Genomic DNA, 27,548 nt, shown 5'->3' with positions numbered 1-27,548 from the left:
ATTTGATGATCTTAGGTCGTAGATTTAGATCTTTAATCCCATTCAAAATAGGCACAAAAAACACAAATACCTTGGAATAAACTTAACCAAGGATGTTAAAGATCTCTACGATGAGAATTACAAAATCTTAAGGAAAGAAATAGAGGAGGCTAACAAAATATGGAAAAATCTTTCATGCTCATGGATTGGAAAAATCAATATCATCAAAATGTCCATTTTCCCAAAAGCAATTTATAGATTCAATGTGATACCAATAAAAATACCAAAGACATTCTTCTCAGATATGGAAATAATGATGCTGAAATTCATATGGAGACACAGGAGACCTCAAATAGCTAAAGAAATCTTGTACAATAAAAACAAATCCAGAGGCATCACAATACCAGATATAAGGACATACTACAGGGCAGTTGTAATCAAAACAGCATGGTACTGGTACAGAAACAGATGGATAGACCGACCAATGGAACAGAATAGAAACACCAGAAATCAATCCAAACATTTACAATCAACTTATATTTGATCAAGGATCCAAAACCAATCCCTGGAGTAAGGACAGTCTATTCAATAAATGGTGCTGGGAAAACTGGATTTCCATGTGCAGAAACATGAAGCAAGTCCCCCAACTTACACCTTACACAAAAATCCACTCAACAATCAGTATTTATTAAGATTTTTTGGACAACGTGGCATCCCCACAAGGAACACTGCTTGACCATGCTCCTCCTGTTTCTGGGAAAGAAACCTCACTTAAATCACAATGCCAAGAAATATATGTTAAACAATCAATAGCCAGGGCAAACAGAACGTGAAGCATGTTAATTAGATGTCTTAGCAAATAAGAACACTTACATTGTCTGCACATTGATAAATAGAAATTAATTCAGTCTCCAGAATTTTAGGAATAGCAATTTAATATAAAATAACATTGCTGTTATAGCCTTGATGCACATCCGAGGTTTGATTTACACCATGATTTACTTTACTCAATTTAAATTTTTTCCCTAAACTCCATTACTAACTCTGAGAGGGAGAGAAAAAGAAGTTTAGTGATAGAGACAAAGAGAAATCCTATTCAATGCCTCATACCTCCTCAACCCCAGTGCTTGTTCCTGGGTCGAGGCTACAACCAACAACAGGGAGTCAGACCCAAGAATTTTACATGGATGGCCAGGACAAAGTTACATGAAGATTCACCACTTTCTCCAGGGCCCTAGGAATCAGTAGCCCAGGTCAGGAGCAAAAAACAGAGCCAGAAACTGATGCCATTCTCTCAGATCACTAGGCTAAACACCCAACCCACCAGTTACATTTAAAGGAAAAGTCAATTTCATTTCCTTCATATAGCTTAAATGCCACTTCAGTCTGGATTATCGGTCCTAAACTCTGAATATGTGACAGCTAAACAAGTGGAAATCTTTAGAATCCCTTAGAACTTGCTCTTTTCTTTAAGTCTTTCAAAGAATTCTTTTCAGGCCTTATGAGAATAATGTAGCACTTGGGGAGGAAGATGCAGCCCAGGAGCCCTGCACTGGAGGCCAAGATGGAGAAGACCTCCACGGCCACCATGACCTTCCCCTTGGTGCTGTGGTAGACAGGCAGGAAGGTCACCCAGACACTGCAGAACACCAGCATGCTGAAGGTCAGGAACTTGGCTTCATTGAATGTGTCGGGCAGGTTCCTGGCTAGGAAAGCCACAGTGAAGCTTGCCAGGGCCAAGGAACCCAGGTAGCCCGGGACACAGTAGAAGGCAGTGGCCGAGCCCTTGTTGCACACCAGGATGATATGGTCATGCTCAGAGTGTGTATCTAACTCAGTGAAGGGAGGAGAGATTCCCAACCAGATGCTACAGAGAGCCAGTTGGATCAGGAAGCAGATGGGAATGAGGGAGTTAGAAACTCCTGATACCAGCAATCGCCTGATAGTTCTTCCAGGTTTTGTAAGCTTGAAGGCCAGAAGCACAGTGATGGTTTGGCCAGCACAGTAGAAACAGCCACTGTGAACACAAGGCCAATGCTATTTGCTGGAGGAGGCAGGTGGCTGTGTTGGGACGGCCAAGGAAGAGTAAGGAGCAGAGGAAGCACAGGAGGAGGGCGATGAGCAGGATGTAGCTGAGGGTCCTGTTATTGGCCTTGATGATGGGAGTGTCTCGGTGCTTCACAAAGACCCAGAGGACCGCAGCTGTGAGGACAGAGAAGCACAGAGCCATGCAGGCCAGAGCCATCCCCAGGGATTCCTCAAAGGCTAAGAAGGTCACCAGCTTGGGGAGGCAGTGGTTTCTCTCCATGTTTGGGTACTCGTGATCTGCACATGGGATGCACTGCTCTGCATCTGAGGAAAAAGAGAGACTCAGGATTGATACTTAATTGCTGCCTTTTTCTGTCCAGGAAAGGCGTCACTTTTGCAATGCCACTTTGAAAACAGACTGACTCTATCATATACCAAGATGCACTAGGGTAACTCTGCATTCCCAATCCAGGGAGAATGCTCTCTTCCTAGAATCAGTGGGTGCTCCTAGCTTTTGTCTCAGAGACAATCTGGACACACACAAGCACCTATGTGATGAGCTACGAATTCCCATATGATGGTAATTTTTTTTTTGTTTCTTGTTTCATATACTTAGTGGGTGTTGCACATCACTCTGATAAATTATTTGTTATAATCTTTACACCTGATAAATGTATTCTTTCTCTGAAGTGTGAAAAATTAAGTGCTTTCTACTGCTGCATTAATGGTCATTGAATTATTATTTTTGAGCAATAAAAACTATTTTTGGGCCGGTGATGTGGCTCAGCAAGTTAATGCCCTGGCCAGCACCCCATACAGGTGCCGGTTCCATTCCCAGCTGCCCCTTGATCCAGCTCTCTGCTATGGCCTGGGGTAGCAGTAGAAGATGACCCAAGTCCTTGGGCCCCTGCACCTGCCATGGGAGACCTGGTAGAAACTCCTGGCCCCTGGCTTCTGGTCAGTGCAGCTCTGGCCATTGCAGCCATCTGGGGAGTGAACCAGCAGATGTAAGACTTCTTTCTCTGTCTCTACTTGACCCTGTAACTCTGTCTTTCAAATAAATAAAATAAATCTTTTAAAAAGTATTATCTGCTCTGTATTTTGAATAATGGAAGCATTTTCTAATTAGTGTATGTCTACTTTACATAATTTGATATATTTGGCTTTCATAGGTAATTCCTTAAATGTTTATCTTGTGCAAAGACCCTTTTTAATGATGCCAATCTGCATCCTTTATGATTATATATTGTCTTCATATTTCACACGCATAATGCTAAATATGGTACAAGAGTAATAAAACATTTCTGTATCAACTTGCACCGTCCCTGTACATTGCATTTATGCATGAAAATACATGGATTTGCTCTTCTAAGGAAGCATAACTAAGCTTGGTGGTGATGCTTTTTACATGTATTGCCTAGATTTAAGCACAGCCCATTGGAAGAGCTCAGATTAGGACTGCCTCTCTCAGAATTGGAGGGTAAAATAAGATGTCTTGTCAAATCAATAGCACAATTAAGCCCAAAAGGATGAGCGCCACCAGAAACCAGTCTACTCATAATGTGGTAGACATAGCGAGCGATCATAAAATGGATGTATGGAGATAACAAGTGAATGTTTGTATTCATAGCAATGGTTCACTACAATCTCATTACAAAAATTCTTGGTTTTTTTCATTTTTTGTTTTTGTTTTTTGTTTTTTTTTAACTTTTAATTAATAAATATAAATTTCCAAAGTACAACTTTTGGATTACAGTGGCTTTTCCCCCCTATAACCTCCCTCTCACCTGCAACCCTCCCATCCCCCACCTCCCACTCTCTCTCCCATCACATTCCCAATCACAATTCACTTTGGGTTATTTATTCTTATTTTAAATTTTTATCAATGTAAAGAGAACAGATTTCATATATTTTATAGAAACAACTCTAAAATGGTAGCCATACTTCCCTCCCCCCTTCCCTCCCAGAATACTCCTCCTTCCTTCCTTCCTTCCTTCCTTCCTTCCTTCCTTCCTTCCTTCCTTCCTTCCTTCCTTTCTTGTTTTAACTTTTACAATAATACAAATTCAATTGCTTTATAACCACAGACTTAATGCACCATTAGCCATAATGTTCAAGAAGTAAAATGTAGAAACAGCACACTGTTCCACAGGGGTATAGAAAAGAGCTAAAAACATAATGAAATCCTAAGATGTCAGTTTCATTCTTAAGCAATGCTTTTTTGTAGTCTATATTAACTACTAAATATCAGAGAAAACATATGATGATATTTATCTTTTGGGGACTGGATTATTTCACTGAGCATAATGGCTTCCAGTTGCATCACTGTTGTTGCAAATGGCAGGATTTCATTCCTTTTTTGGCTGAGTAGTATAATTATGACAGTGGAGATATCAGTAGAAATGGATACGGTTTCTACCTGTCTGATTGGAAATGTCTCTGTCTGTGCAAAAAGTGCAAGTATAGCAGCAGACAGGTCTTCCTTCCTGTGGCACTTTCCTGAATCCTGGGCCACAGCTCTGGCTACACACAGATTGAGGAGTCTGAAAGGAAAAAGTAGAAACATTCATCTTGATTATTGGCCACATTGATAGAATTTCAATGCTTAACCCCTCACAACAGAAAATGTGACCTTCAGTTTAAGGTCATCTCTGTGTCTCCTCCGACCCCTGCCATGTCATCATTAGCTAGGTGGCTAACTTGGAGCTTCTGTGGTCATCAGTGTACTTTGTCAACATGTACCAAATATTACAAATGTACTTAATCACTTTTATTTCACACATCACCAACTAACATCCCCTGCCATTTATCTCTTATTGAACCACTATATTCAAAATATGTTTAATGTGGGTTTCTATGTGGCAATGATTCTGAAAACTAGAATGTCTGAGAAAAAATGGAGCATGAACTCATACTTAGTTGATTAGAATATTTTATAGCACAGATAAAAGAAACAAAAGACATGATATGGAGGCACACCACTGAGAGTAACTATGAAAAATTCAGGTCAACATAGAAATGGTTAGAATGTGTTACGAAACAATAATTGTGTTTAGTACATTTCTGATATTTTCCATTCAGGCAGGCCATTAATTTTAGAGATAAACACATCACTTGGGTGCAATGCATTGTTGTTATATTTGGTCATGCAGAAAATATCATATTTTGGAAACATGACAAATTATTGTCAATATCAAGATGTTATGTAGAATAAATTGTGGAAGACTGAGTAGCATGTGAAATGAAAAAAGGAAATGCTATCTACAAAGAGGTGAATGATAAGTCAACCCATAGTCCACTGTGTTCATCATGCATCACAACATAAAGACCCTCACCATATGTGATTAAGGTCTTCAGAATATATAGATATATTTAGTATTTATGTGTCTATACACTAATCTCTCTATTTCTTTTCATTTATAGCCTTCATTCTATTCACGAAACATCTACAAAATATATGTGTTCAAATTAAAAAAAAAATAAATCAGGGGCTGGTGCTGTGGCACATTAGGTTAATCCTCCACCTTTGGCACTGGCATCCCCTAAGGTCACTAGTTCTAGTCCTGGCTGTTCTTCTTCCAATATAGCTCTCTGATGTGGCCTGGGAAACAGTAGAAGATGGCCCAAGTCCTTGGACCCCTTTACCCATATGGGAGACTGGATGGAAGCACCTGGCTCCTGGCTTCAGATCAGCACAGCATGGCCATTGCAGCCATTTGGGGAGTGAACCACTGGATGGAGGACATTTCTCTCTGTCTCTCCCTCACACTGCTATAACTCTACCTCTCAAATAAATAATTTTTTTATCTTTTATTTAATGAATATAAATTTCCAAAGTACGACTCATGTGTTACAATGGCTTCCCCCCCCATACCGTCCCTCCCACCCACAACCCTCCCCTTTCCCACTCCCTCTCCCCTTCCATTCACATCAAGATTCATTTTCGATTATCTTAATATACAGAAGATCAGCTTAGTATACCTTAAGTAAGTATTTCAACAGTTTGCTCCCACACAGAAACATAAAGTGAAAAATAATAGATGATTTTTTTTTAAATGATGATGAAATCAGATCAGACCTATTGTCATGTTTAATCCCAGTGAGAGTCAAGTTGGGAATTGATAATTTCTTTCTTTCTTTCTTTTTTTTTACAGAAGATCAGTTTAGTGTACATTAAGTAAAGATTTCAGTCGTTTGCACCCCCATAGAAACACAAAGTGAAATATACTGTTTGAGTACTCGTTATAGCATTAAGCCTCAGTGTACAGCACGTTAAGGACAGAGATCCTACATGAGGAGTAAGTGCACAGTGACTCATGTTGTTGACTTTACCAATTGACACTCCTGTTTATGGCATCAGTAATCTCCCTATGCACCAGTTATGAGTTTCCAAGGCTATGGAAGCCCCTTGAGTTCTCCGACTCTTATCTTGTTTAGACACGGTCATAGTCAAAGTGGAGGTTCTCTCCTCCCTTCAGAGAAAGGCACCTCCCTCTTTGAAGACCTGTTCTTTCCACTGGGATCTCACTCACAGAGATCTTTTTGCCAGAGTGTCTTGGCTTTCCATGCCTGAAATACTCTCATGGGCTTTTCAGCCAGATCCGAGTGCCTTTAGGGATGATTCTGAGGCCAGAGTGCTATTTAGGACATCCACCATTCTATGAGTCTGCTGAGTATCTCACTTCCCATGTTGGATCACTCTCCCCTTTATTTATTCTATCTGTTGGTGTTAGCAGATACTAGACTTGTTTATGTGCTCCCTTTGACTCTTAGTCCTTTCATTATGATCAATTGTGAACTGAAATTGATCACTTGGAGTAGTGAGATGGCATTGGCACATGCCACCTTGATGGGATTGAATTGGAATCCCCTGGTATGTTTCCAACTCTACCAATTGGGGCAAGTCAGCTCGAGCATGCCCCAAATTATACATCTCTTCCCTCTCTTATTCCCACTCTTATGTTTAACAGGGATCGCATTTCAGTTAATTTTCAACACTTAAGAATAACTGTGTGATAATTACAGAATTAAACCAGTCATATTAAGACGAACAGACAAAAAAAAATACTATGAGGGATAATGTATTAAGTTGTCCATTAGCAGTCAGGGCTATGCTGATCAAGTCACCATTTCTCATAGTGTCCATTTCACTTCAGGAGGTTTCCTTTTTGGCGTTCAGTCAGTTGTCACCGATCACGGAGAACATATGGTATTTGTCCCTTTGGGACTGGCTTACTTCACTCAGCATGATGTGTTCCAGATTCCTCCATTTTGTTGCAAATGACTGGATTTCGTTGTTTCTTACTGCGGTATAGTACTCTAAAGAATACATATCCCATAATTTCTTTATCGAGTCTACTGTTGATGGGCATGTAGGTTGGTTCCAGGTCTTGGCTATTGTGAATTGTGCTGCAATAAACATTAGGGTGCAGACTGCTTTTTTGTTTATCAATTTAAACTCCTTTGGGTAAATTCCAAGGTGTGGGATGGCTGGGTCGAATGGTAGGGTTATATTCAGGTTTCTGAGGAATCTCCAGACTGATTTCCATAGTGGCTTGACCAGTTTGCATTCCCACCAACAGTGGGTTAGTGTCCCTTTTTCCCCACATCCTCGCCAGCATCTGTTGTTGGTAGATTTCTGTATGTGAGCCATTCTAACCGGGGTGAGGTGAAACCTCATTGTGGTTTTGATTTGCATTTCCCTGATTGCTAGTGACCTTGAATATTTTTTCATGTGCCTGTTGGCCATTTGGATTTCCTCTTTTGAAAAATGTCTATTGAAGTCCTTGGCCCATCTCTTAAGTGGGTTGTTGGTTTTGTTTTTGTGGAGTTTCTTGATCTCTTTGTAGATTCTGGTTATTAACCCTTTATCTGTTGCATAGTTTGCAAATATTTTTTCCCATTCTGTCGGTTGTCTCTTCACTCTCCTGACTGTTTCTTTTGCAGTACAGAAACTTCTCAATTTGATGCAATCCCAATAGTTGATTTTGGCTTTGACTGTCTGTGCCTCCCGGGTCTTTTCCAGAAATTCTTTGCCTGTGCCAATATCTTGAAGGGTTTCTCCAATGTTCTCTAATAACTTAATGGTGTCAGGACGTAGATTTAGGTCTTTAATCCACGTTGAGTGGATTTTTGTGTAAGGTGTAAGGTAGGGGTCTTGCTTCATGCTTCTGCACGTGGAAATCCAGTTTTCCCAGCACCATTTATTGAATAGACTGTCCTTGCTCCAGGAATTAGTTTTAGATCCTTGATCAAATATAAGTTGGCTGTAGATGTTTGGGTTGATTTCTGGTGTTTCAATTCTGTTCCATTGGTCTATCCATCTGTTTCTGTACCAGTACCATGCTGTTTTGATTACAACTGCCCTGTAGTATGTTCTGAAATCTGGTATTGTGAAGCCTCTAGCTTTGTTTTTGTCGTACAAGATTGCTTTAGCTATTCGAGGTCTCTTGTGCCTCCATATGAATTTCAGCATCATTTTTTCTAGATCTGCGAAGAATGTCTTTGGTATCTTGATTGGGATTGCATTGAATCTATAAATTGCTTTTGGGAGAATGGACATTTTGATGATGTTGATTCTTCGAATCCATGAGCATGGAAGATTTTTCCATTTTTTGGTATCCTCTTCTATTTCTTTCTTTAAGGTTTTGTAATTTTCATCGTAGAGATCTTTAACGTCCTTGGTTAAGTTTATTCCAAGGTATTTGATTGTTTTTGTAGCTATTGTGAATGGGATTGATCTTAGCAGCTCTTTCTCAGTCATGGCATTGCTTGTGTATACAAAGGCTGTTCATTTTTGTGCATTGATTTTATATCCTGCCACTTTGCCAAACTCCTCTATGAGTTCCAATAGTCTCTTAGTAGAGTTCTTTGGATCCTCTAAGTACAGAATCATATCGTCTGCAAAGAGGGATAGTTTGACTTCTTCCTTCTTGATTTGTATTCCTTTGATTTCTTTTTCTTGTCTGATGGCTCTGGCTAAAACTTCCAGAACTATGTTAAATAGCAGTGGTGAGAGTGGGCATCCCTGCCTGGTGCCAGATTTCAGTGGAAATGCTTCCAACTTTTCCCCATTCAATAGGATGCTGGCTGTGGGTTTTTTATAAATTGCTTTGATTATATTGAGGAATGTTCCTTCCAAACCCAGTTTGCTTAGAGTTTTCATCATGAAAGGGTGTTGAATTTTATCAAATGCTTTCTCTGCATCAATTGAGATAATCATATGGTTTTTCTTCTGCAGCCTGTTAATGTGGTGAATCACATTGATTGATTTGCGAATGTTGAACCATCCCTGCATACCAGGGATGAATCCCACTTGGTCTGGGTGGATGATTTTCCTGATATGTTGTTGTATTCTATTGGCGAGAATTTTAATGAGGATTTTTGCGTCTATGTTCATCAGGGATATTGTTCTATAATTTTCTTTCAGTGCTGCATCTTTCTCTGGCTTAGGGATTAAGGTGATGCTGGCTTCATAGAAAGAATTTGGGAGGATTCCCTCTTTTTCGATTGTTCTGAATAGTTTGAGAAGAAATGGAGTTAGTTCTTTAAATGTCTGGTAGAATTCAGCAGTGAATCCATCTGGTCCTGGGCTTTTCTTTGTTGGGAGGGCCTTTATTACTGTTTCAATTTCTGTTTCAGTTATGGGTCTATTTAGGTTTTCGATGTCTTCATGGTTCAATTTTGGTAGATTGCATGTGTCCAGGAATCTATCCATTTCTGATAGGTTTTCCTGTTTGCTGGCATACAGGTCCTTGTAGTAATTTCTGATGATTCTTTTTATTTCTGTGGTGTCTGTTGTTACGTTTCCTTTTTCATCTCTGATTTTATTGATTTGGGTCTTTTCTCTTCTTTTTTTAGTTAGTTGGGCCAATGGGGTGTCAATTTTGTTTATTTTTTCAAAAAACCAGCTTCTCGCTTGGCTGATTTTTTGTAATGTTTTTTTGGATTCAATCCTGTTAATTTCCTCTCTGGTTTTAATTATTTCTCTTCTCCTACTAGATTTGGGTTTGGTTTGCTACAGTTTTTCTAGGTCCTTGAGGTGCGCTGAAAGCTCATTTATTTGGTACCTTTCCAATTTCTTGGTATAGGCACCTATTGCTATAAATTTGCCTCTCAATACTGCTTTTGCTGTATCCCATAAGTTTTGATATGTTGTGTTGTTGTCTTCATTTACTTCCAGAAAGTTTTTGATTTCTCTTTTGATTTCTTGAATGACCCAGTGTTCATTCAGGAGCATGTTGTTCAGTCTCCATGTGTTTGCATACTTTCTGAGGTTTCCTGAGTTGCTAATTTCCAGCTTCATTCTGCTGTGGTCTGAGAAGCTGCATAGTATGATTCATTTTCTTTTAAATTTGCTGAGACTTGCTTTATGGCCTAGTATGTGGTCAATCCTAGAGAAGGTTCCATGCACTGCTGAGAAGAATGTGAAGTCTGTAGATGTAGGGTTGAAAGTTCTGTAGATATCTGTTAGGTCCATTTGGGCAATAGTGTCAATTAAATCTGCTGTTTCCTTGTTGATCTTCTGTCCGGATGATCTGTCTATTTCTGAGAGTGGAGTATTGAAGTCCCCCAGTACTATTGTATTGGAATCTAAATCTCACTTTAAGTCCCTTAACATATCTTTTAAATAGACTGGTGCCCTGTAATTAGGTGCATATACATTTATAATAGTTACATCTTCCTGTTGAATTGAACCCTTAATCATTATATAGTGTCCCTCTTTGTCTCTCTTAACAGTTTTTGTATTAAACTTTATTTTGTCTGACATTAATATGGCTACACCTGCTTTTTTTTTTTGGTTTCTGTTGGCATGGACTATCTTTTTCCAACCTTTCACTTTCAGTCTGCATGCCTCTCTGTTAGAGAGATGTGTTTCTTGTAGGCAACAAATAGATGGGTTGTGTTCTGTGAGCCAGTCAGCTAAACGGTGTCTTTTAACTGAAGAATTCAGACCATTAATGTTCAATGTGACTATTTATACGTAGTGACTTTGCCCTGCCATTTTCCCGGAAATATTTTCTAGTATATGCTTTGAGCTTCCCATGCTCTTTTACTGGTAGGTGTTCTTCCTTTCCCTTCTTTCATATTGATGGCTGTGTTTCTGTGTTTCTGAGTGTAGCACATCTTTAAGTATCTTTTGCAGGGCCGGACGAGTGGCCACAAAGTCTTTCAATTTCTGTTTGCTATGAAAGGTCTTTATTTCACCTTCATTCACAAATGAGAGCTTGGCAGGATATAATATTCTGGGCTGTCAATTTTTCTCTCTTAGCACCTGTGCTATGTCTCGCCATTCCCTCCTAGCCTTTAGTGTTTCTGATGAGAAGTCAGCTGTGAGTCTGATTGGAGATCCTCTGAGAGTAATCTGACATTTCTCTCTTGCACATTTTAGGATCTTTTCTTTATGTTTCACTGTGGTAAGTTTAATTACCACGTGTCGTGGTGAGGATCTCTTTTGGTCATGTTTATTGGGGGTTCTATGAGCTTCCTGTACTAGGATATCTCTGTCCTTCTCCAAACCTGGAAAGTTCTCTGCTAGTATCTCACTAAAAAGGCCTTCCAATCCTTTCTCTCTCCCCATGCCTTCAGGAACTCCTAGAACTCGAATGTTGGTTTTTTAATAGTATCCTGTAGATTCCCAACAATATTTTTTAGGTTTCTAATTTCCTCTTCTTGTCTTTGGTTTGACTGTATGTTTTCCTGTGCTCTATCTTCTAGGTCCGATATTCTCTCTTCTGCTTCACCCATTCTGTTTTTAAGGCTTTCTAATGTGTTTGTCATTTGATCTATTGAGCTCTTCATTTCATTTTGATTTCTCTTCACTATAACACTTTCCTGCTCTACTAGTTTCTGAGTTTCATTTTGACTCTTCCTTAAAATTTCGTTTTCACGAGAGAGATTTTCAATCTTGTCCATTAAGGATTTCTGTAGTTCAAGGATTTGCTTTTGAAAACTTCTAAATGTTCTTATCATAAATTTTTTGAAATCCGTATCTCGCATTTCTTCTATCTCATCATCTTCATACTCTTGGCTTGGGGTGTTTTGCTTATTTGGAGGCATCATAGTGTCATCGTTGATCTTGCTCCCTCTATTTCTGTGTTTGTTACTCGGCATAGTTAATTCTTCTTGCGTCACTGTGCGTTTTTTTTTCTTTTTTTTTTTTTTTTTTATACTGTGTCCGTGTTAAGTGGACTGCCTGCTGTTGGAGGAGCCTTGGAGGCTTGAGATGGGTGTGGCCTGAGAGCTCTGCCTGGTTCTTCCAGGTTAAGGGTGTGCAAAGGTGACACCCTCAGGTTATGCGTGGTAAATCTCTCTCTTTTTATTTATTTATCTATTTTATTTATTCAGGGGGTAAGTAACACCGCAGGGCACGGCTGTGCAGAATTGATGGTATTTAGCTTCCAGTCTTTGGCTCCTCTGGACTCCCACTGGGTTGCCTAGGCTACTGAATTGTATTGACTCAGTTCCTTAGCTCTCCCCCATTGATATGTAAATCCAGAGAGCAGGCCTGCTCTTTGTCTCTTGGGAATTCTTCTAGCCTTGCAGCCTTGTAACCTTTGCAAGGTTAGGGGGAAGAGAAACCCCGAAGCTTTTTTTTTTTTTCCTTCTTTCCGGTAGTGAGTTTGCTGCACTTTCCGTCCCCCCTCTAGATTCTGACCCCCGTTTCCCCACCAATGTCTCGGGTTATTGAGCTCACCTCCCCTTCCATCGCCGATGTGTGGACTCGGAGCCCTGAGCGTCCCAAGTCTCCCCGCTGTTGTCTGTGTGGCATGCACTCCCCTTGGAGCACTGGGGCTTCTGCGGCTCGGTCCCGCGACTTGGCTTCCGCGTGGTGGGTGACCTTGTTCTCCCAGTAGGTCCTCCGATTCACGATTCCCGTGCAATTTTTTCCTGGTTCTTTTTTCTGCGGCTACCGTAACTCCCCTTTTATTAAACTAAATTTTCCCAAACTATCGGTGTGCGCCCTCACTATTCCGCCATCTTGGCTCCGCCAAAAATAAATAAAATTAAAAATAAATTAAAAATAAATCAGTAGATTATTCCAAGTTGCACATTCATTCAACATGCATTACCTAAGACTATATAAGGATTACCTCTCTCTATATATAAGAATACATAATATATATTACCTATATACAGGATGACCTACATATATTTTATATATATATATATAGGATTACCTATATATATATATAATATGTAAGGATTATATATATATTATAAGGATTGTAATATATATATTATAAGGATTATAATATATATATAATAAGGATTATATATATATATAAGAATATGTAAGGATTAGCTACATATATAAGTATTACCATGTATTTGGAAACCATGATGTGAACTGAGACTCTGATGCTTACATAAAGGCTTCGTAATTAATCTACTCCCAAGATTCTACTCAGACCTCTATGTAGGCCTGTGGTATTGAAAGGGATCCATACCTCTTTGAATGCAATAGGCCATTCTATCATCTCTTCATTGATGACCAAGGCTTGATCATGTGAACTCTTAGAGAAAAACTTTCCAATGTTGACCATCAACCCAAGGCCCACAGGAAAATTCACAATATTCTGGATATCATATTGTACCACATCGTGCCTTGTTTCATGGAAAGACATGTCACTTCCAGCACTGTTCCTAAACTGGATTTTCTTCAGGAGTGGGTGAAGCTAGAGGACAAACATAATTGTAAGATGTACAGCATTCAAGTTTAGGTGCTAGAGATGGGATTAAAATGGTGGAGAAGGGAGGGTGATGGCTGCTGTAGTCTAGGAGAACATAGTTTAAGAAAAAGTAGAAGGACTGCAGGCTCAGGGAAGTGTTAGGAAGAAAACAGCAGAGGAAATTCTACACAAATTGGAGGGACACAGTGGACCTATGTGGAGGGTAAGGACATGCACAACTCAGGACCCCAGCAGCTGAGAGCCTCTGCACCAGTGTTGGAGAGTGAGGTGAGACCAATCCGCAGGAGCCAAGCAACTGGCGAAAAGCTGCAGGAAGAGCTTAGAGGGAATCCAGCTTGGAGTCCCATGGGGGATAGTGTACCTGCCAAACTACAGGAAAATAAACAAAGTAGGGGGCATGTTTTCTCTCTCTCCAATTACTCTGCAACTGTGTCCTGTAACAAGCTGATAGAGAACAGGCATAACCTTGGACATACATAACAGCTGCACCAGCAAACAGCCAAGCAGAGACTCCTGAGTCTGGTGAGGAGGACAGGGGGCTGAGTGCTTGTGACTGTGGGAGGCTTGTGTGCAGGATTGTGTTGTGTTCTTACCTGAGCTTCTTCTAGAGTTCAACAAAGTAATCTTAAAAGTCACATTATTAATGCTTTTAAAATTTGACATAAGCCTATTTTTTAGATACACATTTTTCTAAAACTGAAGATTTCCAGCAGTCCCTGTTGATCCAAAACAAGACAAACATATAAGAGGACTCAGCCTGTGGCTGACACTTTGGGCACTCACTGCTGGAGGTGCCATATGATCAGGGCTCCCTGGTGAGCTGGCCAGGGACATTGTTGGAGAATCTGAGCTTACACCGAGGACTGCACAGATCCTCTGTGTGGTCCTTATGGCAGAGCAAACAAATAATATACACACTGGAGCTAGCACCCAGTAACTGGTCTCCTTTGAGTAGAGGAGCTCAGCTGAGTCTACACCAACAGACAAAAACAAACCTATCTGATCAAAAAAAAAAAAAAAAAAACAAGAGAGAAAGAGATAGAGATTTACTATGCCAAACCTGGGTGTGTCACCTCAGTTACAAACCTCACCCTGGAACACTGAAAAGAGCTTCCTGGACATATCTACCACAAAGCTCTAGGGATTTCCTGGAAGCAGACATTCCATTAATCCACACATAGTCCAAAGATGAAAGCCACCACAGTGATAAAACACAGAAACCAACTAGTATCTCCACAAATGACGATCAACAAATGCACCAGTTCAAGAAACAGAATAAGAAAGACACTATGATGGCCACAAAAGTACACAACACTTCAATACTAGATTGTGAAGACAATGAGATTGAAGAAATCCCAGAAATGGAATTCAAGTTACAGGTTATTGAGTGGTGTACATGCACTAAGCAGTCACTTCCCAGGCTCATAATCCTCAGGGATTCTTCTTAGGAGAGACTTAGTTGGGTTTGGGTGGTCACCATGTCATGGGTTCATGTGAGGGGAACTATTCTATCATTGCCTGAAGAAATGATGGGAAGTGATTTGATACAAACAGTAAATTATATTAGCTGGCTTAGGCATGCACTCTGCTGTATCCATGACCAGGAAGGAGGTTTAGTTGGGGCTTTAGGGAAGGTAAGCTTTGCACTTAAACATGGGTCTGTCATGGATGGGTGTGCTAAAGGATAATTTTAATGATGGTAACCAGTTGTGTTCTTACCTGAGCTTCTTCTAGGGTTCAACAAAGTAAACTTAAAAGTCAGAATATTAATGCTTTTAAAATTTGACATAAGTCTAGTTTTTTAAAGATATACATTTTTCTAAAATTGAAGATGTCTAGCAGTCCTTGTAGATCCAAAATAAGACAAACACATGAGTTATATGTGTTAAATTATCTATACTTAGAATTTTATATCTCACTAATGCTTAAAATTGATACCATGTGGGTTTCTTTCCACTCAGCTCTCCTATAGAAACTTAGTTGAGAATTTGATTAACTTTTTAAACCTTATCTGGCAGTATATGACAAAAACCATGGAGTTCTACTTCAGTAAAAAAAGTGCAAATATATTAGGGCTTCATGCCTGTCCTGTTCTGGAGGAGGTTTACCTGCCAAGGGAGAAGCTTAGGTTGAGCTGCATCTCCTGGAGATCCCATTTCTACTTTCTCTAGAAACATCTTATGGAGGGCATGGGCCACTGCATACACTGCATTGTAGATGAAATAGCTAGAGTAAGATAGAGTCATTATGTCGATGTCTCCTGGGGAAAACTCTAAATAAGTGTTTGGTGGGCAGTCTCCTATTTCTCCACATAGCGACCCAGAAGGTAGGCAGGTGAAAATGTGAAATCATAGTTTAGTGAAGTAAAAGTCTTCTGGGTAGTGGGAAGGGTCCACTGTCTTGAGAAAATGTTTGAGGCCTGGGATTTCCCCCTTGTGTGGTGAAAATGAGAAGCCTCCATGGAAAGAGTGCAGTACATGGTATGTCTCATGCACAACAATGTTCCACTTTGCTACCATGATCCACACCTTGCCCACGGTTAAAAAGTATCCTCCTGCAAAGTCCACATTGATGAGGCTCCTTACTTCACCATAGAGTATGTGCACATTTGCAGAAGAAAGGCTGATCCCAGTCATGAAAGTGATATCAGTGGAGGCATACAGTCTCTTAGTGGCAGGGAGCTTTTGTGTGAAGGCCACACAGAGACCTTTCTTTACCATCTCTGTCTCGAAATTCCGAAGGAACTGCTCTCCTTTCATATCATCAGATACAAAGAGCGCCACCCAAGTCCAGCCAAAATGCAGCAACAAGGAGATCATTCCATGGACCACAGAGCTGTCACTGGTGGCCATCTGATAGAGTGAGGGAAACTGGTCTTTATCATTTAGCAGAGGATCGAAAGGGCCATAGGTGATCTGAAAGCCAAAGTAGTCATGACTGTGAATTATCTTTGTTGGGGTAAGGCTGAGATATTCTCTCCAAGGGAGGCCTTTGAGGAGAATGTTACTGGGTAAAAAGAAAGATTGCTCTAGAGATAGCTGAATTCTGTTATTCTGCACACAAAGAACACCATGCTTCTCATGTCCTTAGCCTTTGGAATAAAGGTGATAGCATGAAAATGTGTCATATCCCTATTTTCTCTTCACATCCTGCAGTGCAAACTGGGAAGGCATCAATTCTGAATGCAATACCACCAAGATAATATCCTGCTCTCTCTCACCCAAATGTGGGATAGAACCCATGTGGCATGTAAACCATGACAAAGTCTGTATGGATCTCCTGATACACTGGATTTCATTTCTTTTCACAACATCACATAACTTGTCATGAAAATCACAATTACTCACTCTGATTTTGGTGAAATAATTTTTCCAGCTTAGAATCCTCTTATGCGACTGAAGTCTTTTTTTTTGGCAGTAATGGGCCTATATTGCTGATGGTGTGTACTGGGTCTTATAAATCACTGATTTGCTAATGCAGATCCTGGGAGGCAGCTGTAATGTCTTGATTAATTGAAATAGTTAACCCTCATGGAAGACCTGAACAGAATTCCTATACCCGGGGCCTACAATTGCCAGACTCCCAGCACATTAGTGAGTGTACCAATGAATGGAAGACCTCTGTTATGTCTCTTTCTGCCTCTCAAACCAAAATGTTAGGAAAAACCATCTGTGATGTCAGGAATTGTAAATAGAACACTCAGTGAGATTCTTCTGAAGGAATCTTTCAGTGCAGGTGAGTGAGAGAGGTTTGGATGATGGAGTCCAGGAACACCCATTTCACTGGAACTGAGCCTCGAACACTCTTAGCAAACTTAGGGAAGGCATGGTCCTCTGTGATGTCCCAAAGGAAAAGCAAATGTCCAGGTTTTTAAATCCCCACATATACATTATCACCTGTGGATGCCACCTTGGACAGTACACTTCTTGGCGCTGTGGAAATTACCTTTGAGATACTGAGCTGTGAATACAATGAAGTCAATAAATCCAATGGTAGGGATGGATATATTGGCCCTAGGTAGGAATCTGAGTGGAGACCCTCAGCATTCACTGCCCCTTCCCTTTCTTCCTACCTCCTTCCTTCTGTTAATAATTTCACAGGCCAGGGTTTTCCCACTTAAAATCATGGTGGGATATATATTCTTGGTTTTTTTTTTTTAGTATTGGATTTCTTTTTTTAAATTTTATTTAATGAATATAAATTTCCAAAGTACAGCTTATGGATTACAATGGCTTCCCCCCATAACGTCCCTCCCACCCGCAACCCTCCCCTTTCCCACTCCCTCTCCCCTTTCATTCACATCAAGATTCATTTTCGGGCCGGCGCCGTGGCTCAATAGGCTAATCCTCCACCTTGCGGCGCCGGCACACCGGGTTCTAGTCCCGGTTGGGGCGCCGGATTCTGTCCCGGTCGCCCCTCTTCCAGGCCAGCTCTCTGCTATGGCCAGGGAGTGCAGTGGAGGATGGCCCAGGTGCTTGGGCCCTGCACCCCATGGGAGACCAGGAAAAGCACCTGGCTCCTGGCTCCTGCCAGGATCAGCGCGGTGCGCCGGCTGCAGCGGCGGCCATTGGAGGGTGAACCAACGGCAAAAGGAAGACCTTTCTCTCTGTCTCTCTCTCTCACTGTCCACTCTGCCTGTCAAAAAAAAAAAAAAAAAAAAAAGATTCATTTTCGATTCTCTTTATATACAGAAAATCAGTTTAGCATACATTAAGTAAAGATTTCAACAGTTTGCTCCCACACAGAAACATAAAGTGAAAAATACTGTTTGAGTACTCGTTATAGCATTAGATCTCAATGTACAGCACACTAAGGACAAAGATCCTACATAAGGAGTAAGTGCACAGTGACTCCTGTTGTTGACTTAACAAATCAACACTCTTGTTTATGGCATCAGTAATCACCCTAGGCTCTTGTCATGAATTGCCAAGGCTATGGAAGCCTTTTGAGTTCACCGACTCTGATCATATTTAGACAAGGCCATGGTCAAAGTGGAAGTTCTCTCCTCCCTTCAGAGAAAGGTACCTCCTTCTTTGATGACCTGTTCTTTCCACTGGGATCTCACTCGCAGAGATCTTTCATTTAAGTTTTTTTTTTTTTTTTTTTTTTTTTTTTTTTTTGCCAGAGTGTCTTGGCTTTCCATGCCTGAAATACTCTCATGGGCTCTTCAGCCAGATCCGACTGCCTTAAGGGCTGATTCTGAGGCCAGAGTGCTGTTTAGGACATTTGCCATTCTATGGGTCTGTTGTGTATCTCACTTCCCATGTTGGATCATTCTCTCCCTTTTTTATTCTATCAGCTAGTATTTGCAGACACTATTCTTGTTTATGTTATCCCTTTGGTTCTTAGTCCTATCATTATGATCAATTGTGAACAGAAATTCATCACTGGGACTAGTGAGATGGCATTGGTACATGCCACCTTGATGGGATTGAATTGGAATCCCCTGGTATGTTTCTAACTCTACCGTTTGAGGTAAGTCCCGAATTGCACATCTCTTCCCTCTCTGTTTCTAATTCTACCATTTGAGGTAAGTCAGCTTGAGCATGTCCTGAATTGCACATCTCTTCCCTCTCTTATTCTTGGTTTCTACATTGCCTTTTCAACACAGATGAGAGAATGGTGTTAGGAAAAACTTAAACATTCTTCTCTGAAATTCAGAACACACATACCTGTGGGGTTTTGTAGAGCTCCAAAAGGGTTCCGATTTCAGCAGAAAATGTTGCTGTGGTTCCTGCAATGATGGCGACTGATTTGTCTTGTTTTTTGCAGTTGTAGTTAGGGACAAATATATCCTGTCCTGAGAGCCAGTGCAGAGTGCTCCACAAGGTGAGCTGCTCACTGGGAAAACCATTGTAGAATTGGTAACCCAGGGACATATTTGGTAATAAGTAGGGATTCTTATTGATCTCATGGATGGCAAAGTGAAAGGCCAGGGCATGTTGGTAGTTCTTCCACAACCACCTATGAAGAGGGTCAGATTCATGGAAAGGAATGAGTTCTTCAGTGCAGATGTGGGAAAGAAGCAAACTGCCTATGCACACACTTCTCTTCATGAACTTTTTAGACAAGCCTTGATGTACCTCAATATAGAATCTGAGTCTTACTCAGAGACAGAAATCAAGATGCAATTTTTGTTTTCTGTTAGTTCTGAAAGAGTTTAAATGGCAACTGATTTGCCAATTGTTTAAATATTATCCCCTCTAAACGCATTCACCTGAATTAATTTTTCATGTTCCATTTCTGCAATTTTCTGCTCTGATGTATCAAATCTTGGAAAAGAAGCCTCATTAAATTATATTTACTTTGAAGCCGGCACCGCGGCTCACTAGGCTAATCCTCCCCGTTGCGGCACCGGCACACCGGGTTCTAGTCCCGGTCGGGGCGCCAGATTCTGTCCCAGTTGCCCCTCTTCCAGGCCAGCTCTCAGCTGTGACCAGGGACTGCAGTGGAGGATGGCCCAAGTACTTGGGCCCTGCACCCCATGGGAGACCAGGATAAGTACCTGGTTCCTGCCATCAGATCAGTGCGGTGCGCCGGCCGCAGTGCACAGGCTGCGGCGGCCATTGGAGGGTGAACCAATGGCAAAGGAAGACCTTTCTCTCTGTCTCTCGCTCTCACTGTCCACTCTGTCAAAAAAAATTAAAATAAATAAAAATAAAAAATAAAAAAAATTATATTTACTTTGGAGGCCGGCGCTGTGGTGTAGTGAGTGGAGCCGCTGCCTCTAGTGCTGACATTCCATATGGGTGCCAGTTCAAGTCCCAGCTGCTCCTCTTCCAACCCAGCTCTCTGCTATGGCCTGCGAAGGCAGTGGAGGATGACCCAAGTCTTGGGCCCTGGCACCCATGTGGGAGACCCAGAGGAATCTCCTGTCTCCTGAATTCAGCTGAGCACAGCTCTGGCCTTTGCAGCCAGTTGAGGAGTGAACCAGCAGTTGGAAGACCTCTCTCACTCTCTCTCTGCCTCTCCTTTTCTCTCTGTGTAACTCTGGTTTTCAAATAAATAAATTAATATTTAATTTTTAACAACCAACTTTCAATTCACTTTATAATCACTAAATATAGTGATTATTTATATTTATAATTCAACAAGTAAAAATAATAGATTTAGGGCTTCTAAGTAATATGAACTCAAATTATATCACTTTGTTGTCCTCTCTCCTCTTCACTGAACTTTCTTAACATTTCACATTGAACATTCTTTTCCTTTTTTGTGAAAAAATATGAATTCCTGAAAATTGCTCTGAACTTTCTCTAATTTATACATTTCATCCATAATTTGATTCATATGAAAAATCTCACTTCTTAATAAGGTATATGTGACTGGAGGTTTGCATTGATTCTTATGTTTCAATGTGGGGATTAATACTAATATATAATTTCACTTTATTTTAAATATTTTGAAGCATTTTTATACAGTTCCCCAAAGGCATAGTTTTACATTTAGGAAAAATGAGTTTACATGTTGTGTCACAAAATATTGTGTGCATTATTCTTATATATGAAACTCAGGGTTTTCTTCTATTGTCTAAACAAAAGTTCCCTTTATGGAAACACTTAATCAAACACATTTTAGCTCATATACATAACTTATTTGTTATACCTGAAGTAGATCCAACACAAAAATTAGGCTTTGAAGATCTGCCGAATGCTTACATTATTTTAAACGATAAATTAAGAGCATTAATGAAACTTTTTTGTTTACTTTTCATCATTTTACCTTATTGCTATGATTTTCCTTTTTGAAGTGAATTTTTATTCACCCTGGAGCTATTTGTAGTACTTGCTATCAGGGGAAATATGATTAGCTGAATTCTTTGTTTCCTGATGTAAACATGGGGAGTATTAAGTTCCAGACACTGCTATAACCTGGTAGAAAACCTTCAGAGATCATAAGCATCAAAGCTACATGTATTGGGGCCAGCGCTTTGGCATAGTGGGTAAAGTGCTGCCTGCAGTGCCGGCCTCCCATATGGGTGCCAGTTTGAGTCCCAGCTGCTCCACTTCTGATCCAGCTCTCTGCTATGGCCTGTGAAAGCAGTGGAGGATGGTGCAAGTCCTTGGGGCCCTGCACTCATGTGGGAGACATAGAATAAGCTCCTGGCTCATGGCTTTGGGTTGGTGCAGCTCTGGCCATTGCAGCCATCCGGGGAGTGAACCTGCAGATGGAAGGCTTTCTCTCTCTCTCTCTCTCTCTCTCTCTCTCTCTCCCTCTCCTCTCTGCCTCTCTGTAACTCTGCCTTTCAAAAAAATAAATAAATATTTAAATAAAAAAAGAAAGAAATCATGTTTTAAAAAAAAGTGATGGGGGCTATGCTGTGGTGCAGCAGGTTAATGCCCTGGCCTGAAGCTCCTGCATCCCATATGGGAGCCAGTTTCAGACCCAGCTCTCCACTTGCAATTCCACTCTCTGCTATGGTTTAGGAAAGCAGTAGAGCATATCCCAGGTCCTTGGGTCCCTGCACCTGCATGGGAGACCTGGAGGAAGCTCTTGTCTCCTGGCTTTGGATCCCTGCAGCTCCGGCCATTGTGGCCAATTGGGGAGTGAACCATCGGATGGAAGTCCTCTCCTCCCTCCCTCCTTTTCTCTTTCTCTCCCTTTACTCTCTCTCTCTGTAATTCTGACTTTCAAATAAATGAATACATCTTCAAAAAAAAGTGACATGTGTAGATATAATTTCCTACATGGCACCAAGGCCCATAAAGTGGTTGCTTCACCAGGAGTAATCTTTCCAATACTAGATAATAAAGTGAAGAATTCTCTAATCAATAACCCTGGCATATACGCAGAGGTATTCAGAATATAAGAAATAATGTTCAAGATGGCTAGAGAGGGCCAACATTTGCTCCATGACAGGAAAAAAAAAAAAAAAAAAAAAAAAAAACCAGAACAACAAAGGGAGGACCACATTTCCAAAAGATTGAGTGAAAACTCAGGGCATCAGGCCTGGAGTTATGCTCCCTCACATACAATCTCAGGAAATTCTCTTTTGCTTTTGTGTGTTGGAGCCAACTGGCAGTAGTCAATACAGAATCCCAGAAAACCAGAATTTAGGAAGTCCCCTTCTGCAGCTCTTAGCACTTGGTGCTTGATGGCCAAGCCACAAGATCCGGGTCTCAGTTGCACCTAATAGCACCAGAACTGTAACTATTCTCTCTAAGTCCTGGGAGTACCTTGCTTTCCCTGTGGGACCTGGGAAATGCACTATTTCCATTGCACTGATGGAAGTCCTTGGCTGACAATGTGTAAGCCTCACCACAACCTACACTTTTACTCCAGAACCTATGAAAGATATCCTTCCTGCTCAGCAGCTCCAGTACTGAGACTACTGGCACTATAGTTCTTAGATCACCTCTAAACAGCCTGCAGGACTAGGCTAAATTCTGCCTGCATTTAACTGCATGGTTCCCTTCAAATTTCCCAGTGCTAGAAGTGGAGCTTTTGGTGCTATAAGCCCCACTATTACCCACACACTGCCAGAAAATATAGGAAAGGTCTACTCACATCACCCAGTTATAGGGACAAAGCTACTGGTGCCAAGTTCCAGCACGCCTGGGACAAAGGAGAGACATATGTGTCTCTCCCAATCTAAAAGTGTAGCTACTGACATCACAAACCCTACTGCAATTCACAACTAGCTCTGCGGCCTGAAGGCAGACACATTTGGAAGCTCACACCCACCACAAAGTCTTACCAGTATCCCCATGAACTGCTGCAGACTGGACAACTATGGGATTCATAGACACTGCTGACATTGGTCATAGCTGAAGAGACCACTTAGAGATTACAATCCTGGGCTCATGAAGAACCAAAGTCAGAGTAACCACACAGCTGACATTCCACATTCCATCTAAACAAAAAAGCCTTTTGCAATGAAAGTTACTCCACAAAGAAGAAGGAATGGTTCTATCACATGCGCAGATGTTAATGCGGGGACCCAATGGAAATGAAGAAGTAAAGAAGCATGATAGCTCCAAAAGAATATAATAGTTCTACAGAAATAGGTACTGCCTTGAAGGAAACCTATGAAGGCCTCAAAAAGAATTCAAAGTAATGATCCTAACCAAACTCAATGAGATACTAGGGAACACAGATGATCAGTTCAGCACAGAAATCAATGAATGGTATGAATGAGAACTCCAACAGAGAGAGAGAGAAATCATTAAAAATAATTAATCAAAATCTTTGGAGCTGAAAAAATTAAACCAATGAATTAAATACAGTTTAGATCTTCAACAACAGATAAACCAAGACAGAGGGGAAAAAACTGCTGTTCTTGAGAGTAGATTTTTGAAATAATACAGTCTGGTAAAAATAATGAAAAGGCCAGTGTAATATGTAGGATATCAATAAGTAAACAAACACATGTTGTTACAGGAATAACTGAAGGAAAAGGCCATGGAGAACTTCCTGAATGACAAAATAACTGGAAGATCCCTAGGTCTTGAAAGAGATATAAACATCCAGATAAAGGACGTTCAACCTTGAACAAACTCAACTAACAAAGATGTTCCACAAGGAATGTTGCAATCAAATTGTCAAAAGCTAATATTAGGGGGCCGGTGCTGTGGCCCAATGGGTTAAATCCCTGACCTGATGCACTGGAATTCCAAATAGGTGCTGGTTCTAGTCTTAGCTGCTCCTCTTCTGATCCATCTCTCTGCAATGGCTTGGGAAAGAAGTGGAAGATGGCCCAAGTGCTTGGGCCCCTGCACCCATGTGGGAGACCCAGAAGAAGCTCCTGGCTCCTGGCTTCAGATAGGCCCAACTCTGGCCATTGCAGCGATCTGGAGAGTGAACCAGTGGATGGAAGACCTCTCTCTCTGTCTCTACCTCTCTATGTAACTCTGTCTTTCAAAAAAATTAAATAAATCTTTTTAAAAAGTTAGTAATAGATGATTCATCATTTAAAAAAATCATCTATCATTTTTCACTTTATGTTTCTGTGTGGGAGCAAATGGTTGAAATCCTTACTTAATGTATACTAAGCTGATCTGTATAGTAAGATAATCTAAAATGAATCTTGATGTGAATGGAAGGGGAGAGGGAGTGGGAAAGGGGAGGTTTGTGGGTGGGAGGGATGGTATGGGGGGGAAGCCATTGTAATCCATAATTCGTACTTTGGAAATTTATATTCATTAAATAAAAGTTAAAAAAAATGTCCTACATGAAGGACCTCAGTGGTTGAGACCCCAGTGGAAAGAAGTGGTCATCAAACAGGGATGTACTTTTCTCTGAAGGGAGGTGAAAACTCCCACTTTGCTTATGGCCTTGTCTAAATACTGATGGAGTTTGTGGATTCAAAGGCTTCTGTAGCTTAGGCAGCTTATGTCAAGAGCCTAGGGTGATCACTGACATCACACCTAAGAGTGTTAAATGTTAAAATAACAATAAGAATCACTGTACACTAACTTCCCACGCAGGACCTCTGTCCTCAAAGAGTTATATTATAATTATATCTTAAGTGCTCACAAAAGATGTATCATTATTGGTGCGTCTTTAAAGTTAATTAAGTTTCTAAAAAAAAGTGAAATTAACTTCAAGATGCAATGACTTTGAATAGCCCTTTTCTTGATTGTTGAGGAACAATTTTTTGTTTTATTTTTTGTTTGTTTTTTTTAATGCAAATTGTTGAACATTACTTGGTATAGCATTGATCTTCAGTGTATAAAGTTAATTGAAAATAGATCTTAGTGGAGAATGGGACTGGGAATGGGAGATAGAGGAGGAAGGGTGGGAGAGTGGATGGGAGGGCGGGTATGGTGAGAAGAATCACTATATTCCTAAAGTTGTACTTATGAAATGCATGAAGTTTGTATTCCTTAGATAAAAGGTTTCTTTGAGGAGAAAATAAACAAATGTATATGATTGTGTCACAATAAAATTTTATTTATAAAAAAAAAGTTAGTAATAATGAGAGGATCCAACAGAGTGAAACAAAAGCATTAAGGTTCACTTAGGTTATTAGCAAACTTCTCAGCAAAAACTCCAGAAGAGAATGGGATGCTATATTCAAGGTCTGGGGAAACAAAATTTCACCCAAAAATACTATATCCAGTGAGCTACCCCTTCAAAGTGAATCAGAAATAAAATCTTTCCCAGACAAGTGAAACTGAGACAACTCATCATCACTAGATAAGCATCACAAGTAATTCTGAAGGGAGTCCTGTATTAGAACTAACGGATCATAATAATCATCATGAAAACACATTATAATGCAAAATTCAGTAATATAGCAAATTCATAAGAGAAAGAGCAAATCCAAACTTATCATGACAGAAAGCTACCAAAACACAAAGCTAAATAATGAGAGGCACAAACAGAGATTTTATAAAACAGGAAGTAAGACATCAACCAAACCACATCAGTTAGTTCTCACCTTTCAATATTAACTTTGAATGTAAGCGGATTTATTCTCCAGTCAAAAAATACAGACTAACTGAATGGATAAGAAACTATACTCAGGGCTGGCACTGTGGTGCAATAAGTTAATCCTCCACCTGCGGTTCCGGCATCCCCTACAGGTGCCGGTTCTAGTCCCAGCTGCTCCTCTGCCAATCCACCTCTCTGCTATGGCCTGGGAAGCCATACAAGATGGCCCAAGTCCTTGGGCCTCCACACCCACAGGAAAAAGCTCGTGGCTTTGGATCAATGCAGCTATGGCTGTTATGGCCATTTAGGAAGTGAAACAATGGAAGGAAGACCTTTCTCTCTGTCTCTTTTTCTGTCTGTAACTCTACCTTCCAAATAAATAAATAAAATATTTAAAAAAGAAACTATACTCAACCCTACATTACTCATTAGAAACTCATTTCACATTTAAAGATACACATTCACTGAGAGTAAAGGATTGAAAAACATAATGGATACAAATAGAAAGAAAAAAGGATCATGAGTACATGTACTCATATCAGGTAAAAACAGATTTCAATCCAGAAATTAAAAAAGAGATAAAGAAGATTATATATTAATAACAGGATTCATTCAGCTAGAAGACATAACAATACATATATATGCATATATACAATAAAAACCCAAATATGTAAGGCAAATATTATTATAAATAAATGGATAATTGTAATACAATAATAGTGATGCACTTCAATATCTCACTGTCATCAATGGACACATCATTTAGCCAGAAACTCCGCAAAGGTATTTAAGAGAGGCAGACCATGGAGCAAATGAACAACACAGGCATTGACAGAACATTTTAATTAAATACCACAAGAATACACATTCTCCTCATTAGCACACCAAACACTATCCAGGATAAACCACACATTGGGTGACAATCGGTTCTCAGAGTTTACATATACAACACTTTCTTCATCTACTCTTCGTTACTATTATGGATTGAGCTTCAATAAACATTAGAATTCATGTATCACTTTCATAGGCCGACTAAGCCAGACACAGAAAGACAAATAACACATTTTCTCTCATATGTGAAAGTTAAGATATGCAGAGTATAAAAAATGTATGTATGTCATCTTGTTTGGAGTATAAAATTATAAATATTGACTTCTCTGAATTACACCATCTATATAATATAGCCTTATTTCTACAGTTTATGATCATTGTAATGAGTCCCACATTATGTCATATTAATATACTGGCTTTAATAAATATAGTATGTGTGTATATGTAATATATATATATATACATAAAATAAATTTGGCAAACTGGTAAAAACTATTAAATCTAAAAAATGAACTATAGTTTTTAAAAATATCTTGAAGCAAAAAATGAAAACACAGCTTGTCAAATATATTTATTCTACCAAAAGCAGAATTAAGAAATTTCAGAAATAAATGCATACATTAAAATATAGAAAGATTTCAG

The 27,548-nt window shown here is 40.0% G+C and overlaps 1 pseudogene; it reads right to left on the bottom strand.

The window, feature by feature from the left end:
* Positions 1-1,419: 1,419 nt before the first annotated feature.
* Positions 1,420-27,548, bottom strand: part of LOC149121471 (vomeronasal type-2 receptor 116-like) — a 39,407-nt pseudogene continuing 13,278 nt past the window's right edge.

Source organism: Oryctolagus cuniculus, chromosome 16 (assembly GCF_051225735.1).
Source record: "Oryctolagus cuniculus isolate XC-2025 breed Fujian yellow rabbit chromosome 16, ASM5122573v1, whole genome shotgun sequence".
Taxonomy (NCBI): domain Eukaryota; kingdom Metazoa; phylum Chordata; class Mammalia; order Lagomorpha; family Leporidae; genus Oryctolagus; species Oryctolagus cuniculus.
This window is presented reverse-complemented; position numbering and strand designations above follow the sequence as displayed.